Source organism: Mizuhopecten yessoensis, unplaced genomic scaffold (assembly GCF_002113885.1).
Source record: "Mizuhopecten yessoensis strain PY_sf001 unplaced genomic scaffold, ASM211388v2 scaffold10315, whole genome shotgun sequence".
Classification (NCBI taxonomy): Eukaryota; Metazoa; Mollusca; class Bivalvia; order Pectinida; family Pectinidae; genus Mizuhopecten; species Mizuhopecten yessoensis.
Genome location: NW_018408485.1, coordinates 209,643 through 225,235, shown reverse-complemented (window position 1 = coordinate 225,235; position 15,593 = coordinate 209,643). Strand labels below are relative to the sequence as shown.

Here is a 15,593-nt window from a genome sequence, read left to right as displayed (position 1 = left end):
TTTTACTATTGAGGATTGTGATCACTTCTTCCTCCATTATTTTCTGTATACTTATCAAAGGCAAATTCTCCTGAACTCCATTTCTACTCTTAATGAGACTATTCCATTAAGTACTCATACATTTCTTTATGGATGTGAAAGACTCGATATCAATATGAATACAAGTATTTTGTAGATGATTCAGAGATTCATTAAAGATCGACGCTTTTTCTAGATTACACTTAAATGTTTTGATATCAATTATCACATGACTTTACTGTCTGGAACTATACCAGCTTAGAATTGGACCTTTAGTATGTGCTGTCCACCAGCACCATTTGGGTGATTTTTGTGTAATCTAGCTTTTGTATCAACAATTGTCAAAACAATTATAACAATAATTTCAAAAACGATGTCTTTCAACAGAGAGTCAGCCTTACAAATTTCCTTTTCGAAAAGCTGAAATAAACAACACAACACAACAGAGTAACGCGGCTACGCTGTTCCTCAATGCGTTCCTACTGGCAAAATTGGTTATGTCCGTCGTATGCACAATCGCACATAATGGCTTATAAAAACCAACAAAGCAACGACATACATATATATTTGACACCTGTAATAATAAATACACCTTTTAATCACTCACATGTAAACATAGTTATGCAAACTACCAAGTGTCCATATTCTCCTCATTAAACAGTTAATGTTGCTCTTAGACAACACGCACACAAATGTCTATCATCTAGATGATCCACACACCTTAGATAAAAAAAAATACAGCAATGACTATCATTTAGGTGATCCAAACACTTTACACAACACATACACAAATGTCTATCATTTAGGTGATCCACACACCTTAGATAAAACATACAGAAATGTTTATCATTAAGGTGATCCACAGACCTTAGATAAAACATACACAAATGTCTATCATTAAGGTGATCCACACACCTTAGATAACACGTACACAAATGTCAATCATTAAGGTGATCCACACACCTTAGATAAAACATACAGAAATGTCTATCATTTAGGTGATCCACACACCTTAGCTAACACGTACACAAATGTCAATCATTAAGGTGATCCACACACCTTAGATAACACATACAGAAATGTCTATCATTGAGGTTATCCACACACATAAGATAAAACATACAGAAATGTCTATCATTGAGGTGATCGACACACCTTAGATAAAACATACAGAAATGTCTATCATTTAGGTGATCCACACACATTAGATAAAACATACACAAATGTCTATCATTAAGGTGATCCACACACCTTAGATAACACGTACACAAATGTCAATCATTAAGGTGATCCACACACCTTAGATAAAACATACAGAAATGTCTATCATTTAGGTGATCCACACACCTTAGCTAACACGTACACAAATGTCAATCATTAAGGTGATCCACACACCTTAGATAACACGTACACAAATGTCTATAATTTAGGTGATCCACACGCCTTAGACAACACATACACAAATGTTTATCATTAAGGTGATCCACACACCTTAGCTAACACGTACACAAATGTCAATCATTAAGGTGATCCACACACCTTAGATAACACATACAGAAATGTCTATCATTGAGGTGATCCACACACATTAGATAAAACATACAGAAATGTCTGTCATTGAGGTGATCCACACACCTTAGATAAACATACACAAATGTCTATCATTAAGGTGATCCGCACACCTTAGATAACACATACACAAATGTCTTTCATTTAGCTGATCCACACACCTTAGATAACACGTACACATATGTCTATCATTAAGGTGATCCACACACCTTAGATAACACGTACACAATTGTCTTTCATTTAGCTGATCCACACACCTTAGATAAAACATACACAAATGTCTATCATTTAGGTGATATACACGCCTTAGACAACACATACAAAAATGTTTATCATTAAGGTGATCCACACACCTTAGATAACATGTACACAATTGTCAATCATTTAGGCGATCCACACACCTTAGACAACACGTACATAAATGTCTATCATTTAGGTGATCTACACCTTTGTCAAACTTTAAAATGTTTCATCCTTATTGTAAATGTCACATCATATTGTCATTGTGAAAACGTGTACATTGTCTCCCATCTAGTTTATTTTTTCATCAAATCGCGCTTATAGTTCCGAGTATGTGGCAACTCCTAAATTTTGAGCCGTTATCCCTTATTTCGTATGGAATGTTTTTAAGGCATGCTTCATATAAATAATATGGGGATCACGTGAGCTGTAATGATCAAGTCCACGGACAAATCGCAGATAAAAACTGCACCTCGAAGTATTTTTTAAAGATAAACTGACGAATTAATTTCTTTAATTTAATATTCAATTTCGAAAAATAATGTAGTTGGGACACAGGCTAAAAGTTTTGCACGAAGGTTTGTGAAATCCATGCGATTCTGGATAATACAACAAGCCCTATTCAAACCCAGATCATTTTTCGTAATGGAATAGGTTATGTATCATTATATAAAAGAATGGCCTTTGTTCGTTTCTCTTAAAAATGTGCCTCGAGGTTTCTTTTCCTTGAACTGAATCATTACAGGTCACGTGATTCCCCACACTGTATAATATTCATTCAGCTTTTCCGAATCAGATCAGCGGCTTTCTCTCCTATCATGATCGACAGAGCGTTTGTATTTCCTCCGGGCACATTTCTCATCACAGAAGCGTCGACAACACGTAGACCGGATATCTCTTTAACCCTTAAATATGAAAAAAAATCAATAGCTATTTAAAAGAATATTTTTCTTTCAATGAATTTTCAAAACGATCCTTTTGCATCGGCAAATTTCCTTTTTACTTATTTTGGTACTCTTTTGGTATTGTTATTGTTATCCATTTCGTAACGTTCAATTATATCTTTATCTCATGTAAAACAAAATAAGTATACACCCTTAGCTTATCATTACGGTTTCGCTACAAACGGCCTACAAACTCACTGAGCGGACTCTTTGATGACTTAACTACTGTTACATTGATATTTCAACTAAAAGAATATAACGTTTATCTGAGACTTCATTCGTCTTCAGGTTAAAACAAGATGGCTTGTTCAAATAGTTAAACAAATTGCGATTTATTAAAAAGAAATCGAAAATTTAATTTTCACATGTTACAATTTGTTTTATGAATATTTTCGTACCTCAGCTGAGGGTCCACTACGGCCGACGGGTCGTCTTTGCCTCCCATTCTGGACGTAGATGTAAGATGGTACACCGTCAGAGTGAAATGTCTCACATAACATTCCCAGAACTTGTCCGACCGGAACTGATGTTTGGAACACATTTTATGATACGGGGATGGATAGTTGACGTCCATACCAATGGCTTTCAATGTATCGGTGCCAACCATCTTTTCCTCAAATCTTATTGCTGTGAAAAACGAACGAAAACTGATTGGTTTGTTATAAATATCTATTATAAGTAGCTGTACTAATGTTTGGGAATGAATCACACTTCGTACTTTCACTTATATAAGGTATTACACTTATTAGCATGTGAATGAATAAAAAAAGGAAATGTCTATAACATTTAAGTTCTTGTGCACAACATACATTGAATTGCCGCCTGCATGCGTCCTCGTCCTCAAGGTAGTGAGGGTCAATATCAGGACAGTCGAACGGATCCGTGCTCCTCAGTCGGATAGTTCCCCTACTCTTAGGGTGGAGAATCACTGGGTGAAATGTTATCGTTTCGATATCATCTGCCGCAGTGAAAAGTTAATCTTTCACCTGCAATGAGCAAATGCTCATCAATATACAAAAGCATAGCCGAATACAAGTATATAATCATAGCAGTAGAGTTGTGCCCCTTTAGCTGGAACACGGATATGTATTATCCCTATGATGAAACTCTTTATTTGTGTTATATTTCAGTTCAAAAGACTTTTAGTATTAATATCTATATGATCTTGTAGATGATGTAGTTGTATTTGGTGACCTATTGAAACACAAGGGAAACGCGAGATCTATCCTAGTAGTAATATAACATTTAACAAAGAAGGAGTTCACCACTGTAGCACTTCCATATTTATAACTTTCCCTGGTCATTAACGATAGCTAACTAGCTAGTGTATGTAAATAATCGGATATACTGAACATTGAAGGAATATATATCGCCAAAAATGGTGAAGTCCATATTTATCTAAACTAACGTTGAAAAAAATATTCGAGGAGGGTAATAGCCCTTGATTAGATTAATTTCAACAACTAGAGTAGTTCTTGTTAATTTCAAATTATTGATGAGAAACACGTGCCACTACTCAGAGAGGTTATTGTGGCAATTAAGTCCAGTGCGAACGACGGGGATTATAAAATCTACCAGCAGAGTTTACCACTATTTATCTGGGAAAAACCATGATAGCAAACCATTTTGGCTTCATCAATACAATTATCATTGTTTAACTGAAACGTAATACGATCTGATATTTGAAATAATTTGAAGACTTACTTCTTCCTTAAAATCGATGGGGAGTCTCTCATTGATGGGGTCATACCATGTGCACTAAACATGTGCAACTGAATATCAGAAGTGTCGCCAGAATCTTTCTTCTTACCGAAATCTCTGTACAAAACCCCAATGGACTCCATAGATGTGGCGGACAAGAGACCTTTTGAAACAAAAGATACTTGTGATGAATTTAATACGATATTACAAACACATTTTAAAACAAAGAGAAAATGTTTCAATATATTTTTAAAGACATAATTGATTGAATATTTATATGATTCTATAAACAAATTCAGTACAGAAATGAGTCGTCTTTTTACGTTTTTGTTATAATTGCATTTTTTATTCACCGACAGGTTACTAAAATCTGTTCTGTTCTCGCTTATAAATTCGTAACCATATTATTATAAACGTGTAACCTATAGGTCATAATCTTGGAACAAATGATTATATACCGGAACCGATGTATTATTAACTGGTAACCAATACATCATATACTGGTAGCCGATGTACATGTATTACATATTGGGGAGGTATTTGTTATAAATTGCCAACCAAAGTATCAAATACTAAAACTCAAATTAATATCAACTGGCAACCCAATAAATAGATATTAGCAACCAATGTACAATTTATTGGGAGGCAATGTTTTATCACTTTGCAAACCATGTATTTTATACTAGTTACCAAGGTACATTATAGGTGTATTATATATTGGGAATCAAAATTCAATTAGAATGTAAAACCTAACCTGTTTTCGTCTGCATTTTTTACTTTTAAAGCAGCAATACTTTTAATTCCATGTCCCCTCCCTCCATACGTATGAAGATAAACAACTGGAATGTAAATAGATAGGGCTGATTTGTTTGCCTTTTGTATATATGGTTATGAAACCCTAGACTGATACGTCACTTTGTTTTATGTCATTTTTACACAATAATAACAAACCTCTACGAAAGACCTCGTGCTGTATCCCTGTCCACATTGAAGTCAGTTTCTCAAGTTATGGACCCTGTTGTGTTTATCCCGTATACCAAAGGTATCGTGATGTGGTCCTGCAGATTATCTCCAACGGGAAGATCAGCAAGCACAGGAATCTGGCAATATATACCATGTATGACATTATAAAAATAACACAACATCTAAGTCAGCATATAAAAAGCAATAACAATGGATAGACATTGGCAAGTCAACTCAGAACGACAAAAAGATAAACAAATCTTTTACCCTAGTTGCTATATACCATACTTCAAATATAATAGAAAGACAAATCTTTTACCCTAGTTGCTATACACCACACTTCAAATATAATAGAAAGACAACTCTTTTAACTGATCATGTAACCTTCAAGTGGAATTTTTCAAATTTTGGAATAATTGACCATTGTTTAGTATTCACCCAGAAAATCAATGAGTGTTCCGTTTATTCATTTTTCAAAAACAGCAACGACGAAAATAGATCAACACAAAAACGTCGGAGAATTCATTGCGTAATATTTTGTGCCATTGTCTTATGACGTCACTTTTGACAACAAAACATGTTCCAAAATGTTCCAAAACAACCATTAATTTGCTCTGTCGCTTCATCGTAAGTTAAGTGGGGCTTTGGATGCAGTACAAAGAAAGTATCCTTCTGAACAGTAAATAACAAAAACTATATTTTCACATTTTGATAGATATCAAGGTTGATCCGTTAGAGTTTGAAGGATATCAGTTTTATCACTTTAAAATATATTACATGTATCCCGCATGGAAATATTCTATTCTTTTGTGTGATATGAAGGTCGATTTTTGTGTGTGTAGCATTTCCGTTGTCTATCATGTTTACCAAAATTGTGGTTATGAGGTAGGATAAAAAGAGTCGATCATTTATGGGTGTATGGGATACTGACATTTTACATCTTCCTTTTTCGGAAATGCAACAACAGAGTTTCATAATAATAGTATATTGTATGAAATAGTGCATACCCCTAATTTATTCAGGTGTTTATCTGGCCCAACACCGGTAGCATCAATAATTGTGGAGAATTAACGGTACCAGCAGGCAATATCACTTCCTTCCTGGCTAACATTCGGATCTTCTTTTCGTTCCTGATGCACTCTATGCCAATAGCCTTCTTGTCTTTGATAATCACCTAAAACACATTCTTATGTTAGGAAGTGAAACTATTTTACATGAAATAAGTTATGTTTCTAAAGAATGTAGCCTAAAGTAAGTTATTGGAGAGATAATAAGCATTTACTTAAGTTTTTATAGATCGAAATACCTCAATATGCGACCGTTGTTGTGCTCTTGAAAATGCTGTATCAGTTTCATTTTTTCTTTTTACTTTTGTCCATTTAAGCGGTTATAGTTGCACTTTCGTCAGAGTCATGGACATGATTAAGAAAGAACATTTCCAACAAATATTTTATATTTAAGAAAAAATACAATGTGGATGCATTTATGGTGAAATATATAACGAGGATGCAGCCAAATTCGACCTCGCTATTCAATACGCCTTTATCATGCAAGGTGATATAGGTAATCTTATTATTAAAATTAGATTTTTCTTTGGATGTGACGCTTTAATTTAACAAGTATAAAAGCGTGTTCGCTCAATCGACTTACAGAATTAGCCCGGCGGCTCTTGATTACAATTGCAATAAGGCGGAAGAGCGTTGTACGTGCAAGGTTTACTGGAAAATAATACCTGCACGCGCATACATTATCGTCAAATTATGCATGGTTTTTAACCAATAAAAAGAGTCGTTACATTGTAGACGTTAAGGACTTCACTTTAGTTTAAATTGCATTAACATCCATATAATAAACAAAAACAATATAAATTGGTTGTGAAGAATTATGTCTTTGGTAGTTAGCAGGGACGTGAAACCCCCTCGCATAATTACTATCAGAGTCAATAACCATTGGACGTTTTCTCGTACGGGAACGATAAGAATACTACATCATACTTTTATCAAATAGCTACTACATAATATGGGTCGTATATAGTTGACTCGTAGGTAAGGAATATAGCAAAATCCTCAAAAAAGCAGAAATACAACCTTGCATGTGGCTAAGATCAAAATATATGTACACTTACACTCTGTTGTATCAGAGACTGCTTACCTTCGTGGTGAATATGTTGGGCATTATGTGGAGATTGGAACGGTCCAAATGTGGTTTGACAAATGCTCTGTAAGAACTCCATCTCTCCCCTTATTTTATAGTGGACTGCATCCAACAAAAACCTGGACGACACAAAATATAGTTATAGGTCTCTTCATTATTTCATGGTAACCTAAGCATGCATCGGTTATCAAGATGATAGATGAAATAGGTTTTCAAGTGCCACACTAAAGGAAGAGGTTTCCGTAACATATTACCTGATCTCAGCCCACGGCCATGTTCCTTATTTATTTCCTATTTGTTGAATGTTCATGACAACCAATAAATGCACAATATGCAATTTCCTTTTTAATCATGTACAATATTTCGTACAATTGTCCCATCACATCTCGAGATATCTAAAAAAGACAATATTATTTTTTAGGTCTAACATGAATAATTTCACTAAAATCACAATATATATCCAGTGAAGAATAAGTGTTTACAACATTCTATTAACAGACACACCAATTTGGTCCTCGCTGTTACAATCGATGAAGTTATAACCCAACTCAGTAGCAGCATCTAGATATAGCTTTTGCATCGGTGTGATATTTGGTCGAGTAACTGGTGGTGGACCTCCCTTTCCATGATATTTTGCAAAAAGAATAAACTGTAATTATATACAACAGCGTCAACACACCAACTCAAAGTCGCAACTTGAAACCAACCGACAGAAACATACAGAGATAGGTACAGTTGTGGGATCGCACAACGTTACACGATGTGTTGGGTGCGCGCGATGTGTGCACGGTGCGTGAATGATAACAATTTCGAAGAATACTGCTTGCTCACATTTGTGCGGACGATAGACGAACGTTGTGCGATAACAATCGTGGTTGGTGTCAATTGCGAAATGGCAATACATACGGTTTCGTGTTTATACATATAAACTTAATTTTTAAGTATGTTTCTATATTCTAGCTCATTATGTAAGCTGATCTTTCTATATTTTCTTAAATTTAGAAATGGTGTTTCGGTGTTTTTTAAAACGACCCAAGTCAGCACATGTAAATATTTAACACCGTTGGACACGGTCCCATATACAGGTAAACATAGCCACTTTGTAATGGTACGTAGACCGTAGGTTTTCCCACCCAGGGCACTTACATAACTCGTCAAGGTGTGATAATCCAGGTGAACGGGATCTATAGACCAAAACGAATGCAAATAACTTAACTTAAATAACTTAAATACTTAACATCCATTTGTGTTTTCATAACAGGCATACCTGTACGGTATCATATTTCGGCTATCTATGTCAGGCACAGGGTGCAAGGGAAAACTCCAGTCACTAATCAAAATATTATTTGTCTGATCTGTTACCTGTGAGCCAAACCAATTCTTGACAGTCTAACAGCTACTGCAATACTGTGTAATACGCTTTGTAAAATCGAACATAGTCTTAATTGATATACCAATTGTACCAAATCGCACATCTGTGCGGAGGGAAGCGCACAACGGTGCGGACGATTGTTAGTGCTATACTATATAACCATTTTAAAAAGTCAAAACGTGACATAAAACCTTGATTTAAGACAACTAAAATGGAGGTTTAATCAAAGTCTCTATGTACTTTATTTTTATCGATATACATGTAAATGTTCAGTTATCAGAACTGTCACATGTTGCCATAGAAACCATTATGAGTATCAGTATCATTAGTTATAAAAGAATCGTTTTTAATACCTGAATTTTTGAACTCATCAATCTGTATGTCCCCTGTATGTCCGTCCTTGTAGCTCCAACTGTCACAGCCTTCCTCAGCCTAGCTGTCGTAATCATGGCGGTTACCTCTTATATACACCAACCAGTTCAGAGCGCTACTTCCTCATATAACTCGTCCTCGAGGCCAATAGCTACGCTGTGAGTAAATGCAAGCTATAATGTTAACGTTATTTTTTTTATTCTTAAAACATCAAGTTAATATCAAACTGTTATCTGACAAGAAATGGAGAATGGAGATTGTTAAATGCATATTGAACTCTGAATGACACATCACATGGTATACAAGATAAGGAGGTATGGATAGAGTTAAAGTGACTAAAGATGGATGGTTTGATGGATAGATGGATGCTAAGGAACTATATAAAGCATTCGTTATCAAGAGGGACATGACCTACCATCTTTTTGTAACTGATGTATCGCTCTTATAACATGTCACACGTTTGAAATAAAATAAGTATCATTTATTTTTTTGTTCTCAACTTTGACTGTTGATAGTCACTAAGTCATTCACGGAGCAATTTCAGTGATTGACCCATGTCTGAGTGATGTAAAGGGACACCAATCTGGTGGTCATCTTGCTGTCCACGCAACACTGCATTGTAGTAAGCCATATCGTGCAAGGAAAGAAGTGAGCTTCCGGAATTTCCGCGAAATTTTAATACCAGATTTCAACAATGAAATTCAGTCGTCTTCCGCCCTTCAATCTACTGAAGGCGGGGTTGGTGATCTTGTTGAAGAATACACATCTGGTATAAAGACCTTACATAGAAACACGTAGCTCTACAGACTAAGGTGTGAGACCGAATGTCCCGTGGTATAATGAAAATCTCCGCGAAGAAAAACAGAACCATAGAAAAGCAGAGAGACAGTGGCGAAGAACCAAATTAACCGTCCACCAACAGATTTATAGGGAACAATGTCAGCTTGTTTGTTCACTTCTCATTCAGTCAAAGAATGCTTAACATTCGAAAAGAATCGAAGAATGTGGTAAGGACTATAGACAGCTTTTTAGACTCACCAAAAACCTAATGGGTAAGAAAGTTAAAAGTATCATACCAAGCTGTAGTTTTCAAAAAGACTTATCAAACAAGTTCAGTGATTACTTTCTGAAAATATCAGCTCGATTAGGAAAAGTATTGCCGAAGTGAACTCTACTGCTGACAATGATATCTCTGTCATGACTGTTGACATTAAATTTGATGGAGAACCATTGACAAAAATCTCAACAACAACCCAGGACGAGTTGCGCAATATCATCAATGCCTCGCAATCGAAGTCCTGTGAGCTTGATCCACTACCTACAGACCTATTCAAGCAATGTCTGGAAGCACTGCGTCCTTTGATTACCTCAATCATGAACAAATTATGAGCTGAGTCAAAGGTTGCATTGTGTTTCGTGAAGGCACATGTTAGACCATTGTTGAAGAGGCCTGGAAAAGTCAAGGAGGAGTTGAAGAACTAACGCCCAGTATCAATTATGTCTTTTCTGTCCAAGATGTTGGAGAAGGATGTGTCCCGGCGTAAAGTAGTCCATCTCCATGCAAACAGTCTCCAGGTTCGCCTACCGCATGGGACAATCTACTGAGACAGCCCTCTTACGTGGACATAATGACATAGCTTCTGCATTGGATAACAAGTGCAGAGCGGTGCTTGTCATGCTGGACTTGTCAGCTGAAATTCACGTTATCGATCATGGCATACTTTATAAACGTCTGGGGTACTCTTATGGAGTGACTTGTACCGCACTATGCTTGATACTGTCTTATCTGAGTGAACGACGACAGTGTGTTGCCATCGGATCTAACACCTCACATGACAAAGTAATAGATTTCGCGGTTCTTCAAGGGTCAGTGTTAGGACCAAGAAGATATTGCCTGTACTGCAAACCAGTACCCGTGTGAACGCCAACATCCTAAGGCTTAATCAGGAAAAGTCGGAACTCATCGTCTTTCCCCCAAAGTGTCAGCAAACAATGGCTCTCCAACTCTAGGTCGGTGCCAGAACTATTGAGAGTGTCCAAGCTGTTTAAAACCTTTGGGTATACTTTGATAGTTCTCTGTTACAGCTGTGGGAACGTACAACGGTACACGATGTGCGTGCGGAATGTGCACGATGAATGCACGATGTGCAAACAATTGAAATCTGGACGATGATTGCTTGCACACATTTGTGCGGACGATGGACGAACGATGTGCGATGACAATCGTGGTTGGCGTAAATTGAGAAATGGTTTATCAATACATACGGTCTCGTGTTTAATCATATAAACTTGTTTTTTAATTATATTTCTACATTCTAGCTACATATATCAGCTGAACCTTCGATCTATATTTTCTTAATTTAGAAATGGTGTTTTCGGTGTTTTAAGCTATCTAAATCGACACATGTGAATAAGCATATACACGTATTGACACTGTCACATATACAGGTAAACATAGCCGCTTTGTATCTGTACTTGGACCAACGTTTTCCACACCCGAGGTGCTTACGTAACTCGCCAAGGTGTGAAAATCCAGGTGAATGGATGTTATAGCCCAAAACGAATGCAAATAACAAATACTCAACGTCCAGTTGTGCTTTCATAACGGTCATACGGTATCACATATTAACTCTCTTTGTAAGGCACGATTCAGGTAAAACTCCGGTCAATCATAAAAAATGTTATTTACCTGTTCTGTTACCTGGAAGCTAAACCTATTCTTGATAGTCTAACGGTCACTGTAATGCTGTGTAACATGCATTGTAAAATTAAACAAAATCCTAATTAATTTGATGAACAATTTATATATACAATGTTCCTTATTCCATACGAGGGCTCCGGATTTTTTTCATTCCGTAATAATGATCAACCAATTTTACCAAATCGCACATTTGTGCGGAGAAATACGCACAACGGGGAGAACGATTGTTAAATCGCACAGTTGTGCGCACCATGTGTGAACGATGTGCGGACGGTGTGTGCACGATTTATGCACGATGTGCGCACGCTATTTTTTGTGCGTTGTGCGGTCCCACAACTGAACAACCAGATCAGGAACATCGGCTGTATCCTGCAGTTTATAACTGCAGATGCATGCAAGATTTTGGTGCATTCACTTGTTACCTCTCGGTTGAATTATGGTTACGCCCTTCTCTGTGGTATATCTGACAAACTAACTGCAGAGGTTCCAGAACACTGCAGCATTGCTTGTTACTCGTACTCGAAAGAGATAGCACATCACACATGTGCTTTTGCATTACACTGGTTACCTGTACGATACAGGTTGAGGTACAAAATGTTGGTGTAAACTTACAAGGCACCCCAGTACCTATAGGAGCTTGTTACCCTGTATCAGGCGTCACAATCACTGTGGTCGGAGTCAGCATCATTGTTGTGTGTCCCTAAATCTCGTACTGTGGCCTTTGGAAACTGGTGCTTTCTGAGTGTTTTGGCCGCGTTTTGGAACAGCTTACCATCTGCTATTATAAAGTCAAATAACCTGGCCAAATTCAAGAAGGACATCAAAACTCAACTCTTCACGTCTGCATTTTAGGCTCTTTGCAAAGACTTAACATAAATACCGCCCTTTATTTATTCATTTATGTGCACATCGCGATGGGTATCTGCTTGCTTAATGTATAAAAGTGATTGTAAGACTTTGTTTTTGTTTAACAATTATAACTAATACTATTATTAATATGTTGTAAAGTGCTTTAGAGTAATTTCAAAAATTGCAATTAGGGCGCTTTATGAATGTTGTATATTGTTATTATTATTATAGTTCCATGCGTTGAAAAATCACAAACCTGTTCTTTCACGGCCAGGCAGCCGTGTTTCTGAGGTACTGTATTAAACTCCCAGTCCTCGTCTGACGTCTGACCTCAACAGCATGATAGCGGCCCCCGGTATGTTCATCATGGGGTTGGACTTGTCAGAACCACCAGCCTCCAGTAACACTACGTCATTATCTGGGTCCTCCGTCAGACGAGACGCTAATACCGACCCCGCTGACCCGGCTCCCACTGAAAATCAGTGACTTATGAAGGGTAAATAATGTAAGGTTTAGTTATTTTGGATATGAGAAAAATTGAGGTTTTTAGTACTTTAGGTAATTTGTGATATTGGATTTCCGTCTTGGCCGACATGCCAGCTCCCACTGAAAATGAGTTACTTATAAAAAGCAAGTGTTACTGACGTGAATACAGCTGACTGCGTCGATTTTCAGTTTCACTTCATTTTTATCAGAATAATATTGACTGTGTTGTGGAATTTTATGTTAGGTTTTTGGTGTGATTGGACATATGCAAAGTTTGAATTAAACTTATTATCTTTGTTTGCATACATATATGTGATGTGCGGTATTGTTGTGTAATTTGCAATATTGTGTTTCTCTGGTGTGAGCAGGCTCAGAATGACGGTGAACTAACAGCTCCACCGTCTTTGCCTTGTGGACAGTATTCAACGGCAGTTAACATGATCGACATTGAGAGAGGTTCTGTAAAACACTTACAATGTGTTTATTTACTGGAAGTAGTGAGAACATCAATTCAAGATATAACATTTGATACATGTAACGTGTTGTTACATGTTTGCTCCATTATTTTTTATCACCATTATTATTTTCCATCTTACCTATGATGTAATCATATGATGTTTTGAGTTTTGACGGAAATCCAGTATTTTCCCTGTCCCTGTTAAGCGCAGATCGGAAATAGGCGTGGCCAATTACACCAACTATGATGGTCGTGACAACAAGTTTCTCCATTTTCTGTAACAAAAATATGCATGTTGTATAACATTATCCATTTTTATAAATACTTGAATAAAATTGTCAAACATAACTTATAATATTGAACATTCTAAGACATGGCTGCAAAGATATAGCTTGTAGGGTTGATCACTCAAATGAGACTTGTTTCAACAATCTAAACGGCGGAGTGGTATATAATGTCTAGTCCGAATTATTCCGACGTTTTATCGACTTTTTTCATATCGGTCTGTCGGCGATTAACGTCAGAACTCCGGCCTTCTATAATATGCGGGAAATATGCGACCCGCGCCCGGAGCGCACTTCAAACTGATATTTTAGAAACAAATCGTCACTTTCACACACATGTCGCACATGGATCGAACGATCTATTCTTTATGCACAAAATGAACATACATAACATGCCTCAAACAACCAATACAATCACTAAAAACATATTTTTTCAAACTTACTCTGTTTTACTCTAGTTTTTTGATAGCCCCGCCTTCCATTGCCACGTGACTAAAATTTCGCCGGCCTACGTCATAACGTTGGGAAATACCTTCGGTAACACTAGATCTCGTCAAGTCATGTGACATTGCTCATGGCCTAATTTCCATTAAAAACATGGGTTAGTATAGAAAACGTTCGTAATGATCTTTGAAACATGTTATTGATACCACCCAGTGCATAAAGATTAGATCTTTCGATCCATTTGCGACATGTGTGTGAAAGTGACGATTTGTTTCTAAACTATCAGTTTGAAGTGCGCTCCGGGCGCGGGTCGCATATTTCCCGCATATTATAGAGGGCCGGAGTTCTGACGTTAATCGACGACAGACCGATATGAAAAAGTCGATAAACGTCAGAATAATTCGGACTAATAATGTCCAACAGGAAAATATATAATGTTGGGTTTTCCACTTCATTGCTTTAATGTCAGTGATTTTCCTTTTTCACGTGAACTGATTTGCAAGTCATTTTTATTAAAAACCTTCTCATTTTAACGCTTACTTTATTCCAGTAGCAGTGCAGTGGCCTTAAACCTCTTACATTTTGCTCAGTTGACTATGAAATGTGACAACAGTTGATCTTCGATACAGACCTTTATCCACACCCATATATAAATTTCATTTCAATCATCACGAGTTGTCCTATTTCTTTTTCAATAGAACCATGGCACAAATTAAAACTGATACATGCATACATATCCACCGTTCCCCAATAATGCCTTTCTAATCCACTAATGTAGAGAGTTCAGACTGTTTATACAGCATAATGTATGAATAATATTGCGAAAATTCATTTCATGTGTAATCCTTTAATGTCTTGAAAGACTGACTCGCAACCTTTACGATAAAGATTCACTGATACACAAATCAGGATATATGGCAATTATATATATTTATGCAGGAATTGCAATTTTTAACGGATTATACTGAAGAGGCATACCTTTTAAAATGTTATAGAAAGAAATATCAAAGGGGAGTTTTGATATAACAGATTATTTCCA

General features: G+C 36.6%; 1 pseudogene; it reads right to left on the bottom strand.

Moving 5' to 3' along the window:
• Positions 1-1,987: 1,987 nt before the first annotated feature.
• On the bottom strand, positions 1,988-14,098 carry LOC110460072 (annotated as a pseudogene).
• Positions 14,099-15,593: the final 1,495 nt, after the last annotated feature.